Source organism: Cynocephalus volans, chromosome 13 (genome assembly GCF_027409185.1).
Source record: "Cynocephalus volans isolate mCynVol1 chromosome 13, mCynVol1.pri, whole genome shotgun sequence".
NCBI classification, from domain to species: Eukaryota; Metazoa; Chordata; class Mammalia; order Dermoptera; family Cynocephalidae; genus Cynocephalus; species Cynocephalus volans.
The window spans coordinates 12,730,324-12,750,807 of NC_084472.1; the positions used below are offsets into that span (position 1 = coordinate 12,730,324).

General features: G+C 41.2%; 1 protein-coding gene across 14 annotated transcripts in view; it reads right to left on the bottom strand.

Moving 5' to 3' along the window:
- DLGAP1 (DLG associated protein 1) overlaps positions 1-20,484 on the bottom strand; it is a 309,572-nt gene that overhangs the window by 229,463 nt on the left and 59,625 nt on the right. The window lies entirely within an intron of this gene.

Below are 20,484 nucleotides of genomic sequence, written 5' to 3' on the forward strand. Positions count from 1 at the left end.
CTTCTATATTTCACTTTCCTCTTTTGCTCGTTTTTGTCTACTAGAATGCAAGCTCCTAGAGGTCAGGGGCTACTTACTGTCTGTTTTGTCCACTGTGGTATCTCCAGTGCCTAGAACAGTGCCTGGTACCCAGCAAGGATTAAGTACTTGTTGAACAAATGAATACACGAATGAACAGACCTTGCATACATTTAAACACCTCATTTCTAATGAGGCGCATCTCCTCCTGTCACTTTTGTCAGGTAGGTGTGGCTGGCCAGGCTGGCTGTCTGTTTGTCTGTTTGTACTGCCTGCCTCATGCTCCCTGTCTGGGTGCACTTCCTCCCTTAGTCCTCCTTTAACCATGACAGTGTGGACGGTGACAGCTCAGGGGTCAGTGATGAGGAAGGAAACTTGACTGCTGCAACATAACGTATAAATAAGGGACTCTGTAGTTGACAACATGCATGATTGTGATACATGTTCAAAGCTTATCTCAATTATGGGCACTTGTTCATTTTTTCTGACTTCAGAAGTCTCTGCATTAAAAGCCTTGCTCCTACAACCATGCTGAGCATGACTGTGCCAATGGGAAGTGGTGTCCAGGGAGGGCCCGTGAGCACCAACCCAGGATGGCCCAGTTTGACACTTAAATTATGTTGAGTGTAGAGGATTCTTCTCTGCATAAAGAGAGCTTCTTGCACTTGGGGGTTTTGTGTGGGGCAGGAGAGGCTGACAAAAAACAATGGGGTTCAACCGTCCACAGGAGATCACACATGGCCAAAAAGGTGTGACTTGGCTTGCTGCCTGCTGGAGTGCAGATTGCCGAAGTTGGCAGGGGACTCCACCTAATTATCAAGGTGGCTGTGAGTTACTGTCCAAAGTCTCCAGCAGCAGAGGAAACTCTGCCAATCCTCAGCACACAGGATCTGGCTAATTTGGTAACATATGGTGGGGAAAAAGTGTGTCATTGATTTCCTCTGCCACCACACTGACTTCTGCAAAGTTGCTGTCCCTCATCTCCCAGAATGATGCCTTGTGCCTTCATTCCAAGGTGATGGGATCAGCATCTCGAGGAAGACAGAGCATCTTAGAGATTGCAGATGAGCCAACGAAAACGTATTTATTGTTATGGGAAAAAGTAACTTCAGGCAATTTCCCTTGTGAGTTGCCCACTTATTTCCAAATTGGCATGATCCTAACACTCTGTGGATATATATAACTCATTCCAGCCAGGATGAGGAGGATCATGGAACCACCTGCTGAGTGTCCTAAGTGACAGGGAAGTTGGATGTCATGAAAAGTCAGGACAAAGACCCCCAAATCCTTTGAAACAGATAAAGGGATATTCTTATAGGGTGGGGCTAAACTAGACATTCACTAGAAATAACTATTTTCTCCATTATCCTCACCTGTTTTTTTAGGGTTGCATGGCTCGGAAGGCAGCTGTGCTCACCACTATACCACCAGCACGGTTACATGGCTCCTTGAATACAAATCACCCAAATTAAACACAAATGTTCTCCTTGTACATACACACCAAAACCCACAACGCAATTTATTATCTTTTTACTGTGTGGTCTCATTAGACATCTGGCAATGCTGAGGCTGAACAAGTGCAATAGCAGAGCTAGAGGATTTGGTGATAGGAAGCTAGAGATTTGGTGATCATCTGATGGCAAAAGGTCAATGTGACAAAGGAGCTAAGAATCAACACCTCCCACTGGGTTATCGCCAATTAGCAGCCAGGTTTCTCCAGCAACCCCAGGCAAATGTTAACACTGAGCTGACTACTGACATCGCTCCTCTGTATCTGTCCTGAGTTTTAATGCAGAAATAGAGAGAGAAATTAATTTGTGATTAAGGTAGGCACAGCACTTAGAACTCTAGACCCAAGGTTGTCTGGGGAAGTCTTCCATCTTGAAAATCTGGAAGAAACAACTCTTCTCTTCTTAAAAATTATGTTCTTTACCCATTTTTCACTGATATTTAGTATTATGAAAAATATCCTGGTTATGAAGTGAAAAGCCCTGGGCTACACCCCAGTTCTGCTCATGATGTGTTGTTAGTGGAACAGATTGTCCCACACAGAAGGGGGGTTGTTTAAAGATCAAACAAGATATAAATGACAAACTGCATTTTACAACTGTAAAAACTATATAAAAATGTAATAATCTCAAAACTACTGTGTGTTCTTTAAGAAGCCCGGAAGAGAGGGAACATGCATTAAGTGACAGCTTGTCAAAAAGATCCTAGGAGGAAGCAGAAATGCGAAACCTGTGCTTGATCCATAAGTGTGCTGTAGAACTGTCAGTCACAAACTCTCAGCCACTGAGCTAAGAGCTGAGGTTGGCATGAGACGGAACTGTTGGATCCCCGCCATGCTATCAAAGCACATTCCAGCTGCAGCTGGTAAAAATAATGACCAGAATTCATATTTTAATAACTTAAAAATGCATATTGCAATAGTTTTTTCTTTCTATGGTGCTTCACCACCCTTTCTTAAACTATTGTACTCAAGATAAAATAAATGTCAAGTGCTATAAACTGAATTGTGTCCCCCCAAATTCAGATGTTGAAGCCCGAACACCTGGTGTGATGGCATTTGGAGGTGGGGCCTTTGGGAGGTGATTAGGTTTAGATGAGGTCATGAGGTGGGGTTTTCACGATGGGATTAGTGCCCTCACAAGAAGACACACCAGAGCTTGCTCTGTCTCCCTCTCTACCATGTGAGGATGCAGTAAGAAGGTGGCCATCGCAAGCCAGGAGAAGAGTGCTCACCGGTCCCTGACCATATTGGCACCCTAATCTCAGACTTTCAGCCTTCAAAACTGTGAAAAAGTAAATTTCTGTGTTTAAGCCACTCAGTCTGTGGTATCTGTTACAGCAGCCCGAGCAGACTACCAGGTTTAGTGCAAAGGATGGAAAATATGAACAAAAAGAGGAGAGAGAAAGCTTTCTATCATTAAACCCTTATAAGGAGGATGAAAACAGGATATTCTTAACCTTTCTAGTGGGAGAATCAAGTAGGTCACACCTTACACCATCAGACGGGTGTGTTTCACCCAAATTGGTCAAATGAGACAAGAAATCAGTGTATCACAATGTACTAGGAAAAAGGAGCCGGTACATTGCAAGCCCCACTTCTGCAATCATTGAGTTCCTATAAACACAGGCAAAGATATGAGTTTAAAACAATAAGTAAAACACTTAGCTTCACCAAACCATAGATCATGCTTAGCAACTTGCCAGTGAAACACTTCCAACAGAGGAGAGGATCCAGTGAGAGACGGAAAAAGGAGAGAGACAGGACTTCCAAGGGACTCAAAAGCAGCCGTAGAGATCCGCTGTCAGATGGCAAAATTGGGGAGGGCTTGGTAGAAGCAGATTGCTTCATGTTCAACCACAGAGCTTTTGGGTCAGCCAGGGAAGTGCCTTCTTTCTGGGGACAGGGACCAGGGATGAACCTACAGGAATCAAAAGCCCAGAGCAGCCACAAAGTAGAAGACAGCTGAGGCCCAGGCCTGGGGGTCGGATTAGAGAAAGAGTAAGATTCCAGTTCCATCTGTTTCTATGGTTTTCCAGTTGTCTTTTTTCCTGTAAGGTTGATTGGTTATTAATTAATGAATTTATTTCAAAGTAAAATTTGTATCTTGCACACTGAAGACACTACATATATGTCGCTGAGTAAACTATTTTAGATTAGGTGCTTAACATAAGTTAGCTCATTTAATTCTCACAATATTTATTTAATGATAGATAATTAGATCTATTTTCAAAATAAAAAAAATCACACTCAGAGAAGTTAACTTGCTTAAGGTTGCATAGTGGTCAAGGTCACATTTGTATCCAGTTCTGCTTTTTGTCATGATTTGCAGCTGCCTCTGCATCGGCAGGATGGTGGCCTGAGGCTCACAGGTGGGCCCTGAGGTGTGGGTGCTGCCCTAAAGGGAGAGGGAGAAAGGAGCGGGGCCAAGCATGCTGTTCCTTCCTTCTGCTGAGGTTTCTCCACAGCCTTGCTCTCGTTCCTGAAATTATTCCATCTCTAACAGTATTGAGGGTGACCAGCAGACCCTAATGACAACAGTTCTGTTTTCAGTATTTTATTATGTCACTTAAAAAGTAGTGCTTTTTTTTTTTTTAAATTAAGGAGATCAAAAACCATTGTTAATATATTTAAATTATCATTTAGATTTTATGTAGTTATCTCCAGGGCACCGTGAATGATCATGGGAGCAAGACAGAGGCTTGCCAAGCTGTTTTCCACAATAAGCTCAGCTACTTAAAGTGTGGGTGGTTGCTATGGGTAACTACTTAAATGCACTCAGGGAAGGTGGGGGGAGGGAGGGCTGAATAGCACGGGCATTTAATGGATTTTAGGAAAACAAAACAAAACAAAAAGCCTAAAATTTTCTCCCCAAGGGTCACTCCACCCTCCATTAATGCCAGGAATTTCCTCTGCCTGAGATGGCTGTTTTCTTTCAAGACAGTCAAGGAAACAGGCATGGGAAAGAGGATCATAACCTGTCTTCTAAATGGCTCAGTCAGTATCAAAATACTAAAAAAGGAAAAGAAGCTAAAAATTCCTAGCTGTTGATCAAATATCACCATGACTGTAAGTCAAAAAACAAAAAAAGCAAACAAGAATATCCACCTATTTTTAATGGCCCCCTGAGTTGCTTTTCCAATGGCAGATTGTTTATATTCAACCCCTGAATGGCATAGTCTTTAGAATGCAGTACTGCTCACAGGAAATTGAAAAGGCAGGATTTTATGATTATACTATGTTGGTGGCTGGCTATTATTTCACTTTATAACATGCTTTTTGATTCATTTTCATGTTTTTTGAATGATCAAGTACTTTGGGATCCTAAGCATTCATGTTCACTGAAATTACTTTTAAACTCTTAGTTCATTCTTGCACTCTTACCCAATGATTTTAATCCTATGTCAATTTTGACATGATGTATCTCTTTTTCTTATAACTAGGCCTTTTTGCCTTCCATAGCTCTGCATAAAGAATATTCCCCATTCAAAGAGGGAAGTGCCCATATAAATTATATAGGTACATTGCATTCAATGGAATACTTAACAGTTGTTAAAAAGAATGCAGTTAATCTATGTGCACTTATATAAATCAACGTTTAAGATATAATTTTAAGTGAAAAGAGCAAATTGTAGTATGGTATGTGTAAAGGAAGTTTAGACATGTATATACATAATATATGCATACAACATTTCTGAAAGGATTCATAAAGAAATGTTGGCGTGAGCAGGGCTGAAGCCATCTTGGGGCCTAAAGCTGCCTGGGCTGTGGAGGGGGTGGATTTATAAAAGGACAGTTTTTTTCTTTCCATTCTTGCTTCCCATCTCCTGACTTTCTTATCTCACTCGCTAAGTAGGTAAACAAGGCAGAGAAGCTAATTAGCACTTTGCAAAGCTAACAGTTCTTTCTTTGAGACTTGCAGTTTTGAGAAATGATCAAGGCCAAATGACTGAAGCTGACCTTGGGCACCAGCCAAGTACACTGGCGCAAACCAAAATCTTGCAGGGTCCTGAGATGACAGCAAAGATAAGAACAGAAACCAGATGAGGCCTTGGCAAGACCTTGTACCTGACCCACAGAAACAGACCCCTCCTAACTCACATCTCCTGCTCTCCTGCTTTTCACCTCCCACATTCCATTCCCTTAACCCCTCAGTAAATGTAAATCTTTGAGATGGGATAGCCTGCCATCTCCTTCAGCTGAATACATCTGTTTTTCTAACACCAACCACTTGACTTCTAAGCCTTTTTTTTCTTTTCTTCTCAAGGACAGGCAGGGCAGATGGACTGAGTTTGGTAACAGAAATACATAGAATTTTTACCTCTAGGAGGGGTAAGATGGGATTGGAGAGGGGAGGAAGATTTTTATAGATTATTAAAATATTCTTTGGTGCTACTGAAATTTGTATGTGTTATTTTTTATAATAATATAAAAGAAAATCTTCCCATAACACACAAGACAGTGGGGGCAGCAGCAGCAAGAGGGAATTATACTATGTTGTTGGCTGACTTTGATGCTGGTGTCTTTACTTATGTGTAACTTTGTGTTCCAGCCTTTTTTGTTATCATCCTAGTCTGTGCTTCTACCATTTCCTCCCCTGATCAGTCAACTTTCTCTTGACTCTTCTACTTGATTTCAAACTCTCTGCCCCTAATTTATTTCTATCACATCCAGCAACAGGATACTGGTTCACACTGTGGGCTCTGGATTCAAATCCTGATTGCAGCACTTGTAGCTCTACGACCTTTGAAAAGTTGACTAGCCTCCCATGCACCAGTGTCCTCGTAAAATTCAGGATAATAACGATTCCTGTCTTACAGATACCATTAGAGTTAATTTATGTTCTGTGCCTGGCATATAGGGAGTACTTCTAAGTGTTAGTCACCATTATTCTTCGACATGATTTAAAAAAAATTTTTGGTTAAAATTAGATACATTTTAACAAGAAGAAAAACAAATAGAAAAGAAGAAAAAAGAAAGAGCGAACATAAGAAATAAAGCAAAAATCACCCATAAGGCCTTGCCACAGAAGGAAGGACCACTGAGATGTTAGAAAACATCCTTCCATACATATATACTCATGTAAGTAAAATAAAATCACTTGCACCTAAATGAGGAACGCCCCCCCCCTCCAAAAAACCCCAAAACCTCTCCTGCAACTGGCTTTTTCGTCCACGCCATACGGGCCATGTTTCCAAAATAACAATTACATCATTTCATTGCCTGGCTCTGCCCTCAATGGTTCTCTTTCACCAACTGGATTAAAACAAATGAATTCTCTGGATATTTAAGGATCATGCTTATAAAAGTCCTCATCGTCTAGCCAAAGACGGTTTCCTGCCTTTAAACACTCTTCTACACAGCAGTCGGCTTGGCCTGTTTGCATGCAGCCACAAGCCTCCCCACCAGTCTGCTGCTTCCAAGTGATGATTCAAACTCCAGGTCGAATCCTTTCTCTTTCATGAAGCCATCCCTGCTATTTCCATTTCATATTAGTTTTTCCCTTTTTTCAACAATTATAGCACGTTTAGTCTGAGGTAATGTAACTAATGTAGTTATGAAACTTGCAAATAATTATACAAAATTGTGCTCATCACTCTTGGTGGCGCCTAATCATATATGTGCACTTGAGATGGAGCCTTGTCCCTTTCTTGTCTCTCTTGGGGAGTGCAGCAGCTTGAAAACTTTGATTCCTCACAAAGGAATTCTCAGTTGAGAGCGAGAAGACCTGGATCTCCAAATTTGCTGGACAGTTTAAGCAAGGCACTGCTTTCTTCTGGGCCTCCATCTCCTCATTGTAATATGACTGGGTTGGAATAATCTCTGAGGCTCCCTCCAGTTTTGCTTCTAAGATTTTTCTTCTTTCATCCTATCTCTGAAGAAAGGCTACACGAAGATAATGCACAGTACCACACTGGTGAATATTTGAAAATGAATTCTCCAGGAGGATGAAGCTTTGACTTGTAGGGTATGTTAATTTCCGTGGTGTAAATAGTCACATCATGGCCAATGTGAAGCAACCAGGGTGACAAAATCGAATGTGGCAATGGGAAGAGATCCCCACCATTGGTTCTCATGGGCTAACTGGACCCAGCCCAACATGGCAGAGTGGTTCCTTCCAATGATGAAACACAGTCTCAGGTTTAATAAACATGGCCAGCTATTTTGACCTCTAGCTTCTCTCACTCTAAAAGTCCAATGTAACCTTTCTTCACTGAGTGGGGAAGGTCTGCAACAAGGGAATGTGGTCCTGGCTTGGCTTTTTACTTCCGGGCTCTGAAGACGTGGGCTCCAGGACCAGCCTGATCTTCTCAGGTGTGTGTACTCACAGCAGAGTGTCCACCTGTATTGAAATCTGGCACAGGGATGTTGCCATCAAGGTGGTGGCAATTTTATATGCAGCTGGTAACCTGGATCTATGCCAAGGCCTCTCAGCTCAGCTTTTTCTGGGAAAGAGAAGTGCTAAAAGAAGGTTCTAAGCTGAAAGTCAAGAACAATGTCCAGATGGTGAAGACAGTCCTCAGACTGTTCAGGGAAAATTCCTCAGAGTTCCATGAGTCAGCAGGAGCAAGGAAGTTGGAGTGAAAGCAGAGGGCTGGAGCTTAAGACCCAGGACCAAGCCTGGGCTCTACCCAGGAGGCTCCTAACCTAGAGAAACCCTTGGTTTATGTGTAAGTGTTGGTTAAAATCAACTCTAAATTCCTTCTGAGACCACTGAGAGGATCAAATGAGACATACTAAAAACACTTGGTAAGTTGCTATTCAGAATTTTTTTTAAAATTGAAACTCATCGATTGTACATATTTATGGGGTACAGAGTTATATTTTAAGACATGTATACAATTTGTAATGATCAAATCAGGGCAGAATTATTCATCTTGAAAATATAGGCTTGGGAGAAAATTAAAATATTACTAGTTATAAGGATGACGATTAAATATATTTCCTCATTGGTTTACTTGGGTTCACAAACAATTTTTAAAGAGTGGTGACTTGTTACTGTGATCACTGAAGTAGACCCTTCCCAATTCTAGAAGGACTAGTTAATGTTGGTCTCTCATAGCCCCCACCTCCTCCTCAAAGAACTAGAAACAACAGGGATTCCCCAGATGAACTGAGACAAATATGCTATGTTCAAAGTGGTTGACGATCCTAGGGATGGCCGCGTAGATATTTTTAACATGCTAATGTGTACCTGCCAGACTGCGCTCCCAGCCTGCAGGGGGCCTGGCAATGCTAAGTAGGGTTGGGAAGGAACAGGAAGCTTTTCAGAACCACACATTGAGAAGCAGAGGGAGGGGAGGAGTCTGAGAGAGCACAGACACAGCCAAAGGACACCGGGCAGATGTTAGGTGACAATTCAACTCAACAACTGCGGGTTAAAGCTACTCTGGGAAGCCACTGCTGATGGCGCCTGAGGCACAGAGGGACTGCGTGATGGTGTAGTTAGCATTTGTTCAGCATCTTTTCGGGGCTGATCCTGTGCCAAGAGCTTCACACACATGTTACTTCAGATAGCGTTTGAACCCTCCTCTTTGTGAGGGATAGAGAAAACAGAAAAGTGTGGAAGGTTATAACTATCTTGGGAAATGTTTTGACACAGTGCCTCGGGAGTTCTTAGGAGGAAGAAATCACAGCCAATAGGGAGAGGTTAAATTTGAGAGGAAGATTTATTTATTTTTTAATTAAAAATTTTTAAAAAAATTTTATATTTGCTAGTATTTTATTTTTTAATTGAAACATAATTGATTATACATATTTGTGGGGTACAGAGCTGACTATCAGTGTTTATGCACAATATGTGATAATCAAATAGGATTATCACATAAGGATCGTTGGCATATTTGTCACTATAAAATGTACTCATTCTTTGTGTCCATTAACCAATTTCTCCCTAACCCACCTCCTCCTCCCCTTCCTCTAATAACCACAGTTCTGTTCTCTCCTTCTGCAAGTTTGACCTGTAACTGTGTTTGTTGTTTCTTTCTTTGCTCCAGAGGAATATTTAAAAGAATGGAGACTTTCTTTTAGTCTTCTTCCTCATTGTATTATAAGTTCTATTATATTAGGAATCCTGACTACTAAGATATCTTAATGCTTAGCACATAGTAGGTAGCCAAAAATAATAATAATGATGATAATAACTAACATGTACGGAACACTTACTCTGTGCTGGGCCCTTTGCTGAGTGCTTCACATGCATTACCTTCTTGACTCTTCACAATTACTCTTGAGGTAGAAAATACTATCATCCTTATATGACTGATACGGAAATTGAGGCACAGAATGGTTAAATGATTTTCCCACAGTAACACATCAAGATGTGACAGAGCTATGATTTTGAACTCAGGTAATCTGGCCTCAGAACCTGTGTTCTTGACCAGTATGCTACTGTAGGTTTTTTTGGAATGAATAAATGAGTAAGGATGACATTCCAGAGGTATAGGATGAGGATCAGTATAAACAAAGGACTACTGTTCACCAGTCTCCATTTTCTGGGCATATGGTAGTATTGCACTCTTCTGGCTCTTTGAAACTAGGAGTGGTCATGTAGATGGCTTTAGCAATGAAATGCAAGTGAAAGTGATGTGTATCACTCCAGGAAATAGTGCTTAATCCACCACATCCCCTTTCTTTGGTTTGGTGATCACACAAGCACCTGTTGAAAGGGAGCCTCTGTCATTCTGGGTCTCTGAGTGACTCCAATGAGCAGAGCCTCCTGTTAACTCGTCATGGACACATATGGTGAGCAAAAAATTAACTGCTGAGATTTGGGGGTTGTTAGCGGAGCATAACCTAGCCTATGCTACCTAGGACATGAATTGGTAACAGAAGTGGGGTGCTCATATAACAACAAGAACAATAAAACTCCCTAGCATATGTGGCTGTGGTTTCAGGATTTGGTAGCAGGCAGCGAGGTGATTGTTATCCAAAGCTAGAAAAATGTTGATCCATGTTATGCAGTGGTGAATCATTTGGTAAACTGTTGTCTAAACAACCTAGAAGGTAGATGATGTAACAGATGAACTTGGGTAACTCTAGAGGAAGCAGTTGCAAAACACAATGTCAATAGCATGTGTTGGTTGCTGTTGACAACTTTTGATAGGGTTTTAAACAATCGGAAATGAGCTCAGAAAAGAACAGGTTATATTGCAAATAGCAATGAAAGGGAATAAGGAGAGTCTAGACGTTTGTGGACTTGAAGGATCGGAAGAAGCAACTGATTTCAGCCTAACTTGTGAAAGGTGAACCTAAGGAGGCCTTTGAGCAATGAAGACACGATGAAAACAAACCTTTGTGGCAAAGTTCACATCGAGGATAGGGGCACCTCACCTCATCATTCAAGGCTCTGAGTGGATTCAGATGATTTGAGATGAAGATACAAGTAAATTCTTTTGATTAGACAACATGATTCAGAGGAAAGTAGCTCATAAGATTGGTTCTCCCAATTAGTCTGATAAGCTGAGAGCACCTGAGAGAGAGGGAGGCATGGGGGTGGTAGGGCAAACAAACTGAGCAAAAATGACTGCTGTGTCTGGAAGGCAGCTGTGAGTGTGACAACTGGTAAATGGAGCTCGCTGGAGCCAGTGGAGGAGAAGCTGACCACAGTTTTGAGAGTGCTACACTGCCAGAAGAACCACAAGCCTTGACCAAAAGACGTGGTAACTGGAGGAATCTTAAAATGTCTCTCAGGCTCCTAAGGAACATGTGTTCCTGCTCCATGATGTATGCTATGGACGTGGTCAAGGAAGACAATAGAAATGGAAGACTCTCTCAGAGCGGGGAGCTAGGAAACATGGAGAACAATGGACCCGGAAGTTGCATCCAGAAAGCAGAACTGCAGCCTAATCAAGAAACATTCCTGGCCGAGCCTGTGGCGCACTCGGGAGAGTGCGGCACTCGGAGCGCAGCGATGCTCCCGCCGCGGGTTCGGATCCTATATAGGAATGGCCGGTGCACTCACTGGCTGAGTGCCGGTCACGAAAAAGACAAATAAATAAATAAATAAATAAAATAAATAAATATAAAAAAAGAAAATGAGGAAAGTCATTCTTCCCTCTTAAAAAAAAAAAAAAAAAAAAAAGAAACATTCCCGCCCCCAGGGTAGTGAGCCTGAAACATCTTACCCACGGGCATTACAGAATCGCTCTGGACCCATGGCTACTGTTATCTCCCATCTTCTTCCTTCTGTTTGTTTTTTCGTTTTTTTTTGTCCTTTTCGTGACCGGCACTCAGCCAGTGAGTGCACCGGCCAGTCCTATATAGGATCCGAACCCGCGGCGGGAGCGTCGCAGCGCTCCCAGCGCCGCACTCTACCAAGTGCGCCACGGGCTCGGCCCCCATCTTCTTCCTTCTGAATGGGAATATTTATCGTGGGTATTTTGTTCTTGTTCTAGCATTATATGTTGGGTATGTGGAGGCTGATGATTTGTCTTTTTGAGTTTGCGTGTCTCAAAGACACACCTGGACCAGAGATATTACTATGTATCATTCCCTGCTGTACAGACTATCAACCAGCACCCATGGGCCATAACCTTTGAGGGTGATATTGTGCCAGGATAGGGTTTTTGAGTTTTCCCCCTTTGGTGGTGATAGTGCAGCATAAATATATTTTGCATGCAAGAGAGAGACTAATTCAAATATTTAGTGTCCAAAAAGATGGACTTCAGTAGTCATTAGTGCTGCTTGAGAAATATTGTTTTGTGTGTCTGCGTTCTGGACACATGGTAAGACTACCTTCCCTGCCCTCTGTGAAGTTAGACATCGCTGTCATGAGCTTTTGCCAGTGAAATGGAACTGGAGGTGACTGTTCAACTTGCTAGTGCAGACTTTAAGACCCGAGGCTCAATTCACCCTGGCTCTTCCCTGCCTTAGTGACTTTGGAAGTGTCTATTGATATGGAGCATCCACAAGCTGGCCCCTGGGTGACGACAGTGAGCAGAGTTCCCTACTGACCTAAGATAGACGTGTCACATGAGCAAGAAATACATTTTTGTTAGAAGAATCTATGATCTGGGGGTTGCTTTTTAACCCCCATCATAATCTAGCCTGTCCTGAGGAGTACAGGCCTGAAGATAGCAGAATAGATCTTCAGAACAATTAGTAGTTGCATTTGACTGAAGCATGAATACTTGAGAGAAAACAGCAGGAAAGAAGATATCAAAGGAGAATGGAGTCTTACTGTGAAACTTTTGAATGCTATGTTGAGGACTTTGTGCACTGACAAAATGGGATTCAGAGACAATTATTCAGTAACCTGGTAGAGAATCTATAGAAGGATCTGCAGCAGAGAGACGCTGGTGGCAGCCACACCAATCAGCCCACTGTCATCATTCAAGTGAGAAATAGTGGAGCCCTAAAGCTGGAAGACATGCGAGGTGAGCCACGAAGTTTCCACTGCATTTAGGAAAATGGTAATTCTGTTGACAGAAAGGGCAGTCAGGAAGAGAAGGAGTGTATTTAGGGAGTACTGGATTATTTGGGTGCCTTGAAATCTCATCTTCCTGCATGCTGAGCTTGAAAATATAGGATCAGCTGATCTTATGGTGAAGCCTTAGACTCCTCAGGCTGGCATGTCTTATATAGATATTTGGTCCATCTAACTCAAGTGTCCAAGCAGATATCAAAGCTCTAAGAGAAATATAATTCAGGTTGTTTTAAAAGATGTCTAGAAAAGTTTCTCTAAATATTTCCAAATTAATTTATTCGATAAATAACTTTGCAGTTAGAAGTTCCTCCTTGCAGCTAACCTAAATTCCTCTGGCTGCAGTTTTGATCTCCTTTCCTCCTGTGTGATATATAGGGATGCTGACGGTTTTGCTATTCCATATGCATCCTCTGTAAAGGTACATTTATTTGGGACTTGTACCCAGCCTGCTTCCAAAAAGGATTAGAGGCAGCTCCTAATATGTCTGCCTAAGCTTCCTTTTAAAGAAGCTTTTCTCATTTCTGCATAATGTCCTGCCATCTGGGTGCAAGATGAAGATTTCTTTAACCATATAAAATGAAAGCACAGCTAATAACTTGAACTATGCTGACAAAATAGTAACCTACAATAAAAAAAAGAAAGGGAAAAAACCCCAAGCCAGGTAAAGTGGATTTTTCTGACTACAAAAAATTTCTGAACAAAACTACCAACTTTAATATCTCCAGCCTCTGAACTTTAAGGTCTTTTTCTCCCTGTAGTGCCTGCTTTTGCCTTCTTAGACTCTAGTGTGTGTTTGTGTGTGTGTATGTGTATGTGGGTGGGTGTGGGCATGTATATACATATATATTTTTTTCCCTCACACTTGACTCTGGAAAATGAGATTTTAGTAAAGCATTAAATAAATTTATTGAAACCAATGTATAAATGACTCACACAGTACTTAAATATTAAAGATATGGAATAAATGTTTGTTTCATGAATATATGAGCAAGTGATTACATGAATACAATTTCTGATTGTAATTAGGGTGTTGTCTTTACCTGGTTGTCTGCACTTTAACAAGGAACCTAGCAGATAGGCAAGATGAGGGAATTTTACATGTTTTTGCAAACCTAAGTCTTTCTGGCAGGACAGTGGGAGGCATCTCTGATTGGTACTACCTAAGGGAAATGGAGAATCTTTGTTTCCAGAACCTTCACCTGGGGTCTCCTGTTGCTCACATCTCTTCCCTGTTCCAGGGCCTTGTCTTCACAGCCTTGTGTAGCCAGCTGTCAAAAGTGTAAACCTGGTCTGTGGTCACATGAAGAAGGCTCAGGTTCCACATTGTAAGCCATGGAGCAGATAAGGGTCCAGGATGTGTTATCGCACTAGTCCCCACAAAGCTGGACCAGGCTTCTAAGAGGCTATCGCTTCTCCCTGTGTTCTGCATTAGCCAGCACCTTCTGTAGCTCTGGCTCTTTGGTCCTGTGATCCTTCCTTCCTTCACCCCAGGCCGAGCTTGAGTCAGAAGTTCTCAGGTCCTTCCTGTTTTAGATGCTTGTCTGCTGCTTACACTTGCAGGCCAGAGCTCATGTCGCCTGCAGCCTTCTGAAATCCATTCTCACGATCTGCTGTGAATGTCTCTTTTTCTTGGTGCCACTTTTCAGTTGTCCACACTCAGTTGATCTTCCTTTTCCCTCCATTTTAAAACCTCTTTTAAATAGTTCATCACTGCAATCTGAGTAAGTTCACCATTCTGCACAGCTCTTCATCTTTTCTGCTTTCAGCATCTGGCCTCAAATCTTAGCTCAGACATTTAGGGATAGGTAATCTTGAACAAGTTAAATAATCTCTCTGAGACGCAGATTTCTCACTTGTAAAATGGGTGAAATCATATGCATGGAGCTGTGATCAAGTGAACACACGCAAGTAAAGCCTACAGCACTCGGCCAGCACTCAGAGCCTCATTAAAACATTAAGTATCCCTCCTGCTAAAAGTCTCTGGACTCTTTTGATTCTTTCGCTTCCCTTAAAGACACCAAATACTTCTCTCCTCTCTGTGGTCTTGATCATTGTAGGAACAGTTCAATCTATTCAGGATTCCCTCCAAATAGACTTTTCTAAAAGTAATTCCATAGCAAGGGACTGGGATGTGGTACAGACCACGGTACTCACACAAGGAGGGTATTCACACCTGAATGAAGGACGGATTTTTTTTTTAAGCTGGGCATGGTGAAGGGGGACTGAATATAATAGGCAATTTCTTGTACTAGTTATTTTCTTTTTTATATAATCAAGCTTATTTTGGAGAGGTATTCAGAAAATTTGTCTGTAACAAGTGATAATTTGTCCTTGAGCAAGAATGAGTTTCCCTGTTTTAAACTTTTTCCATTTCTTATAGAATTGAAATGACAGAGGACAATAAAAGAAAGCATTATGGTCAGGGAAGGATGGAAAATTACCCTGAGTTTATATCACTGAGGATGTGAACTCACAATTTTGTAGCATCAGGTTGTGTTATTCTGTTTTTAATACCATTGTATGGAGCATTTACTATTATATGTTACAATTATACCAAGGGACAGGTAGGAGAGGAACAGAAAAGCATTTGGGGGAAACAGACAAACAAGGAAAACAGAGACATTTCCTACCATTAGGACAGAGGGGGGATGATACACATTGCCACGTTCTTAAATATGGCTCACTGTCTGGGAAAAAAATTGCAATGCTCCCATCTCCCCCACGCACTTTCCCTCTTTCTTTGGGGAGAGAAGAAACATGAGGAACAGTGGGTGGGTAGGAGGGGCGTGCAGAACGTGAGGAACAGGCAGAGGACACAGTGCGTCTGGAGAGAAAAAAGAGAGAAAGAAAATCATACAAAGGTAAACAAAAAAAGAGGCTCCCTCCAGGAGCTGCGGTTTGGGCTTCCTGATTCATTTTAAATCTCCAAAATTAAAGTTGAACACCCCATCTACCTCTTCTCAAATTATTTACCAATACTTCTTCCTTTCGTCTTTATACTGTGACCTGCCAGTTCTTCTGTGCCTCATTCTTACAATTACACAATTAGCTCTGAAAGGTTCCTCAGAGACCTTCCACGTAGACAGGAATAGCACCTGTGGGCGTCACGGATCAGCGAGTCATGATGGCTGCAGCACTGCATTGAAACTGGTTCCAAGGCCAGTCTGTGCTCAGCGGGAAGGGTGAAGAGGTCCATCAGTGCTGGGATCCACTAAGGCCGTCCCTCGAATTGGGGGTGGGAGAGTCATGGTGGGAGACACCCAAATGATGCCACCCGTGCAAAGAGCCCCAGACTCTATTTTAATTGGGGAGGTTCAGAGACATTAAACCAGTTGCCAAAGTCACAGAGCTATTCAGTAGTTAGCCAATTTATCCAAAACAAAACAAAACAAACAAAAAAACGTTCGGGCTAGGGAAAAAAATGAAGATTAAGAGGATTTATCACCCTGAAAAAAGAACATACTGCCTTCAAGGCACTTAGGACTGAAAATAAACCTTCCAGAATTTGTTAGACACTTTATCGAAACTGGTAGGAGGTCTAACTGGCCCTCTCACAAAAGCCTGAAGCCCTTCTCACTAAGGAATTTCAAAGTCTATAATATTAAAGACTGGCTATTTCTTCTGGGGAAAATTTTTCTTAGTGCCTGGATGAAGGGATAAAGAAGTATGAAGATATTTTAAAGTGTCATTTGTATAAGATTAACGTATATCTGAATTGAACTCTAGAATCTCTTAAATGACAGCTCATTTAGTATCATTTTTAAAAAGTTCCTTCTATATTTTATCAAATAAGAGTCCAAGATGGGATTTGGACATGGTTTTAAGTAATGGTAGCAGGCATTAGTCTCAGTTCCAGAATAAACTGCATATTATAGCAAATCCAAGTAGAAGACTTAAGTTCTTCATCAGAGCCAAACTGTGGCAACATGTTTTGAGGGAACTCTAGGCCCCAAATCTCTCCCCAACTTGCCTGAAAATTTACTATGAAATATTCAGAAGCTCTTTTTGAAAATGCTAATATTCCTGGGTGATATGCCATTTCAAGTTCATTGTTAGCTAATAATTAAGGAAGAAGGAAAAGCTAGTGATGAGGTGGATGGATTTGTCAATAGCTGTGGAATAAGACAAGAGAAAGAGAGAAAACATAGTTTTCAGAGAGCAGCTACAGGAGGCATTTGGGAGGCTCAAAAGTAGACTTCATTGTCTCAAGACTACTCTTAACTCCAGGTTGTTTCAGCCTTATTTATCTGAAGGCCCAATCACTAACATTATGTGGCTAATGAAAACCGCCCCATGTATATAAACACTTAAGATGCCTTTGGAAAATAGAAAAGGGAAAAGAAAAAAGAAAAACAGTGTAAGAGAGTGTAGGAGAGCCTTCTCTCCAACATTTCTGAGAGAAGATGGGAGCTGAAAACCTCAAACAAAATGTTGCCCCAATCTCACTCTACTAATTTTAGTTATCTTGTTTCATGGCTATGATTCATCCCTAAAGCTGTGAATTGCTGAGGGGGAAGGAGGAAAAAAAATTGACTTAAATGTCAAAGAAGTAGGAACATAAATATAGTTTTCTTTTTTGAGGAACTAGAATTCCAGGATATGGGAATCTTTTTTTTTCTCATGAGGGACTGAATGCTTCAAACTTCTAGAAAAATAATGATCTCCAGTCAAAACATCATCAAGGAATAAAAGCAAGAATTGATTCTGAGTCATGTCATGTCTGAATTTTTGCCTCCATAGTGCATTTTCCTTTTCTCCTGTGTACATCCTAAATCTAGTTAAACTAGAAATCACTCATAATCACGTGTAGTTGAATATGATGGAAGCTTAACATGTAGATTATAGTGATAAATGGAACTCACAAAATAGGCGAGGGAGAAATGAATGGAGAAAAGTAGAACTATGAGAAACAATTATGGGAATGCGATGGGAGCACAGAGAAGAAGGACATGTCTGAATGGTGGCCGGATGTTCTCTTGCCTGCTGAAGAGCAGGGAACAACAGAGACGGTTTGGCAAAACTCCACCCTAAGTATAGAAAAATGTTTTCAGTTTACTAGGTGTCCCGTAGTCCATTGGTTACCATTTTGGATTTCCATAGATTTGGAGGAAGGAGAAGTCACTAACCAGAAGTCACCTGAATGATTTCACTGTCTACAGTAGCTGACCCTCTACCACCAGCCTAGCCACTAGCTGTGTGTTTGTTTCTTTCTGCTCTTAAAACTCCTGAGTAGCAAAAGAAATATAGATGGTTATAAAACTATGGCCCAGGACACTGGAGGAAGGTAATATTGTGTAGAAGGCAAATAGGAAAGAAAGAGTTCCAGTGACTTCAGAGTGGAGTCTCCACGTCTGGAAGCCCTGAGGAGAGTGGCCACAGGCACAAGTGTGAATGCTGAGCCCAGCAGCTGTTCGGCCTTCAGCCTCCCCAGAACACTCTCCTTCTCTTTATCATGGCTCTGCTTGAGCAGCAGCAGTTGCTGTATCTTATCACCCAAGACCCAAGTGTCATTGAGTTTATGTGACAAATGCATCTTGATGATAACCTACCAGGATACTCAGGAGGTGGAAGGGACTCTGGAGGCGGCAGCATCGTGCTACTTGGTTTACCAGTGAGAAAGCTAAGACCTGGAAAATCTAAGAGACTCTCTTGCCCATTCCATGCCCTCTTTTGTATCTTCTGGAAGATGTCAATTAACACCATGACTGTGACTACCTGTTATTGTCTCTAGTGGAGCTATTTTAAGGTCCAAAGAAGATATTCGTCAGAAGGGTCTTTGGCCACTCTCATTTCAGACCAGCTGGGCCCACTGCCTTTATTACAAATTCAGTTCTTTTCAGACTGGGTATATTTAATTTTCTGAGCCTCTGCTAGGTGTGCCAAAGTGCAATGAAGACATGTTTCTACTCCTTTCTTTCAGTGATCAACTTTTACCATGTGTGGCGGTGTTATAGGTTGAATTGTGTTCCCAAATAGATATGTTGAAGTCCTAACTCCCAGTATCTGGGAATATGACCTCATTTGGAAATAGAGTCTTTGCAGACTTAAGCAAGTTAAGATGAGGTCATTAAGGGGGGGTCCTCATCTAATATGACTGGTGCCATAAGAAGACAGCCTTGTGAATCACAGAAGGGAGAGCACTGTGGGACAACAGAGGCAGAGATTGAAGTGCTGCAGCTGCAAGCCAAGGAATGCCAAGCATCGCAGGCCACAACCAGAATCTAGGAAGAGGCAAGAAAGGACTGTCCTCTGAAGGTTTCAGAGTGAGCACGGCCCTGCTGACACCTTGATTTCAGGTGTGTAGCTTGTGAACTGTGAAACAATACATTTCTATTTTTCAAGCCACCAAGTTTGTGGTACATTGTTATGACAGCCCTAGGAAATGAATACGAGTCATGAAGTAAAAAAGGCTAAGAGGAAGGGCGACTGGACGCTGAAAGAAGGAAAGGAAGAGGAATTTCTTCTCTTGGGATGGTTTACTAATGAATTGGAATTAAGTTTTGATTAAAATGATCCAGAGTGATGCCACATGACCATTTGAAAAAGAATTCATGAGGGGACTCTGTCTGTCCAGTTCTGTAAAATATAATATATTTTGCTATTTAAATAAATTCTTTTCATAGAATAGTCAGCTATTTTTCAGTGTGTTTGATTAATAATCTAATTTGTTTTCCTTAACCCAATTGCTTTGGTATTTTTTGTTTTATTTATTTTATGTTGTTAGATTTTATTTTGTAGCATAATATACATGGATGTATTTTATCAAAATACGGAATGAAAGGCACTTTAAAAATACTAAATATCTGTAATATGCTTTTCAGATTTAAATGGAATTCTATCTCGAGATCCATGTTCCATGGCTCTGATTTACCCTCTATAAATAGTATTAAAAATTAAATCAGGTCTTGCTTAAAATAACCAATTTCAGTAGTTTCCTTTGTAATGCAGTTCTCTGTTTACAAATAGCACAAATGGAGGTAAAGACGACTTATAATCACAGTTTTCAAAACAACAACAAAAAAGAATTTTAAGGTCTTACAAATTGTAATATATGCTGAGTGCCCAAATTTAAAAATGTATATCAAGAATCTTCACATGTCACCCAATTAAGTATGGCTACATTCTATAAGCTTCTCCAAGGCAAGTCTTCTCTATTATACAAGGGTACTTCAAAAAGTTCATGGAAAGATTCCTATTATCTTCTCATTTTATTTTTCCATGAACTTCCTGAAGGACTCTCATATTTGAACAATTCAAGGGTCTTTTAAGAAAGAGTTCCCCTGCATATTTAGTGGCTGAACGAATGTCCAAGAATTGGGACACATGGATCTATCTTCTCATTGACTGATATATTAATTCTTCTCAGAAACCATTCTGGATTGTTTCAAACCCTTCTTATTAGAGGTGAAGAGTTCAGCTTATGGTCTATGTAGAGCACACCTGAGTGCCCCTGTCTTTGAAGGCAGTGGGATATACAAGTCAGATCCAATGTCAAAATCAGTAAACCATTCATGTATTACAATGCTCCATC